The 3,481-nt window shown below is 45.4% G+C and overlaps 1 non-coding gene across 1 annotated transcript; it reads left to right on the top strand.

The window, feature by feature from the left end:
* The first annotated feature begins 278 nt into the window (after positions 1 to 278).
* LOC111725373 lies at positions 279 to 339 on the top strand. The gene has a single exon (XR_002773450.1). It is a non-coding gene; the product is annotated as a U7 small nuclear RNA (small nuclear RNA).
* The last annotated feature ends 3,142 nt before the right edge of the window (positions 340 to 3,481 follow it).

Raw genomic sequence — 3,481 nt, 5'->3', positions numbered from 1 at the left:
CTGTATGAGAAGATAGCTGCTTCCTCCCTCCTTCCCTACACTGTAATTATTGTTTTACAATTGAGTGCCTTAATAATAGTTTACAAATACTATGTATTTATGTGAAACGGTTAAACTCTCTCATCTTTTGTGATTGGATACTTTGTCTCGTGGGTCGTGATTGGCATTAGGACCTTAGCTTGTCCTACTCCATGTATGTCTGTGTTTATTCTGCTATGCAGTTTTTACATGGTGTGTTCGCAGCTGTTCCAAGGAGCCTTGCTAGAAACAGCACTGGTAAGTGGTACAGCTCTCTTAGATTTATCTAGCAGGTTTTCTGGTCCTCGCCAGAAGACTCCCATGCAAAAAAAGAAAGATAGGAAGTAAAGAACAGCACTGGTAGTTCCTGCGTGCGAGGCAGAGATTGGCGCTTTTCCCATGGGGACCAGCGAACATGATTTGGTTTGTTAGCCGGCTGACCGGGTGACCTCTGAACCAGAGCCCAGCATCTCTTCCATTCCCCTAGTTACAAAATTGTACTCTTGTTTAATGGAGATTTTGTTACCACCTAGGCTACCCCATTTTCCCTCTCCATTAGAGTCCTGAGCTCTTTTGCAACAAAAAGTAGGTACAGACCAAACCTCCTCCCCCCCCAAATCAGGAGCCCCATGAAACGAGCTGTTCTTCGTTTTTTTGTGTGTGTTTTTTTTTTTTTGGAAGCTGCTGGTGGGTTCCCGTGTGTTGCATTACAATATCAATGATTTTTTTATTATATTGTTTTTCTTCTTGTTTTTTTTATATTCTATATTTAAAAGGCAGTATCTTTTGTACTGTGAATTTGCAGTAGAAGATGCATAATGCACTTTTTTTTTTTTACTTCTGTTGGTGTGTATTGTATATAGTGTGTGTGCTTCTTGTGATGGAAATAAACTTTTTCTTTATAAATGCCTGATGATTGTGACTTTGTACAAAAGGAAACTGCCCCTTTAACCTTGCCAAGACAGTGTGACACTACATCATCATCATGTCCAGTCTCTAGAGAGTGCCTGGTGTATGCTCAGCACTATGCTGGGAAACCTGGACAGGTTAGACCAAAGAAAGAAATAACTAGTTCCCCCCAGGAATAGTCTTTTTCTTTCTGATTTTGTCAGTAAGCAAGAGCACCCCACTTGTGGGTGGTCCTTTGTGTACTAAAAGAATGCAAAAGAATGTTACCCACCAGAACGGGAATTGGACTTGGGGTGGGTTCTCTTCTGTGACAATTAAGAAAGCCAAAGGTAAGCTCTAGAGCAGCAGTCCCTAACCTTTTTGGCACCAGGGACCGTTCTCAGGGTACAGAGTTTTTCCACGGATTGCGGGGGAGGATGAGACAGGACGCAGAGCTCAGGCATTAATGGAAGCAATGGGAAGTGGCTGTACATACAGCTTCTCTCCCTCACCTGCAGCTCACTTCCTGCTGTAAGGCCATGGACTAGAAGCTTTTTGGTCCCAGGAACCTATTTCATGAAAAACAATTTTTCTCCATGGATGGAGGATGGTGGGGATGGCATTAGGTAGGAGGCAGAGCTCAGGCAGTGATGCTGTGCAGCCTGGTTCCTAACAGGACTAGTACTAGTCCATGGCCCTGCCATTGGGGACCACAGCTCTAGAGAACATCTAAGCTTCTCCCACTACATCCGGTGCCAGAGGACTGTGGAGACTACTGCTGATTGCCAAGGTGTAATCCCAGGAAGTCTCAGCCACTGAACACAACACAGGTTTACCTCGTGTTCATATCATAGTCCACTACATACCAGGCAGCTTTTGGTGGCCCTCCTCAAGGGTGACTCAGGAAGCAGGGCTGTATCCATCGTAAAATGCTGCCATCTTGGAGTTCTTTGCCTCTAGCTGAGCAGCCAGAGGAGGAAGCAGGGGGAACTCACGTTGGTTCTCATCGGCTTTTGTCTGGGTGCTGTACAACAAGACCTGGTCTTAGTGGCCCCATCCCAAGAATCTGAGAAGCTAAGAGATGGATAGGTCACACGTATTGGTAAGCAAGGACTGCCACAAGTGGTTGGACATGACCACTAAATTCCAGCGCCTACGTATCCAGGAAGTAGTTTGTTCACGTCACCTAGACTTGCTCTGTCAACTTAGACTCACAAGAGACTGACGAATAAATTCAAATGCAAGTTTATTAATTTACTGCAAGCAGACCAGATTACACAGATGAGAACATTCAGTCCTAAAGAAATCTATATGGGAAGCCAAAGTTTGGTTAGGAACTGCTTGTTGAGTCTGAAATCATTGCAAAAGGTCAGTGGGATGTGCCTAAAGGTTGGTGTGATCAATTCATAATGCAGCCCCCTCTGATGGTTTAAAAACAAACGCGGAGGATCGTGATTCAGGACCCTCTTCATTGGCAAGGCTGGAGAAACCCAACACATTCCTGAACCAGAGTCTAGGGATGGAGCCCAGTAGTCTGCGTGTTTCTGTATGTATGATAGAGTCTCTGGGAATTCTGATGGCCAAGTTTAGAAACCACCAAAATAAGAATGTGATGCAATTGAGTAGGCTCACACTTTGCTCCTTACAATCACATTCCACACATGCTTTCTGGAGACAGCACCCACATCATCCTAACAGAATATGGGTGTTCCCAAAATTACCAGATACTTATTTACTCAGGCGTTAGGAGACTATTCCCACGGCTGCTTCTGCCCCAATTTCCGCCTCAGAGTAACCATCCCACGGTTGGGTGTGATCCCTGATCACACCTATAGTGGGCATTGTGCACACGAGGATCCTTCTGTTCATTTGTGTTTACATCCCAGGACGCTTCTCTTGGCAAGGGGCTTGAAAGAAGCTCCAGAAGGCAAAGCAGAGTGGATGACTTGGAATCCAGAAGGATTCACTTCACTGTCGAGAAGTCCCTTCTAAAAGAGAGGCCCACTAACCCTGCACAGAGTGAGCTCTGCCCAGAAAACAGCACTCGCCCCTCCTTGGGGTGCAGACTGTATTTACCCCATGCCTTCTAAGCACTTCACACAAGGAACCCCACTGAATCCTCCAAACGACCCTGTTAGCATTATCCTCAGTTCACAGATGAAGAAACAGGCCTGCGGAGTGTAAGTAATGTGCTGACGGCATCAGCAAGAAAGCAGAGGAGTCAGAGGTGATGCCTCCGGCTCCTGGGAAGTCTGACCCATTTCTTGCTCCACAGGCTATTGGGGATGACACACAATATGTCCCCTCCCCCAGACCATAGTCACCATTTTTTGCCTTTTAAAGGGAAACCATACGTGCATCCTGCAGTAAACTGGTGGGTAGAATCCAGTTGCAACCTGAAATTCCTGTTTTTGTAAACTGTTTCAGCAAAAAAAGTGCCAGCATTTACATTAGCATCCTTCCAACCTAGGAAAGCACGTGCCTGGCCTCTGACTACTAAAAGACAAATTTTCCCTTAAGTGGTACATTGGAGGTGGGGAGCTCCCTCTGGTCCTTTTTTTTTTTTTTTTTTTTT

This window comes from Otolemur garnettii, unplaced genomic scaffold (genome assembly GCF_000181295.1).
Source record: "Otolemur garnettii isolate 467f Iridium unplaced genomic scaffold, OtoGar3 scaffold00038, whole genome shotgun sequence".
Taxonomy (NCBI): domain Eukaryota; kingdom Metazoa; phylum Chordata; class Mammalia; order Primates; family Galagidae; genus Otolemur; species Otolemur garnettii.
Note: the sequence above shows the minus strand (reverse complement) of the source record. Positions and strands in the feature narration are given on the sequence as shown.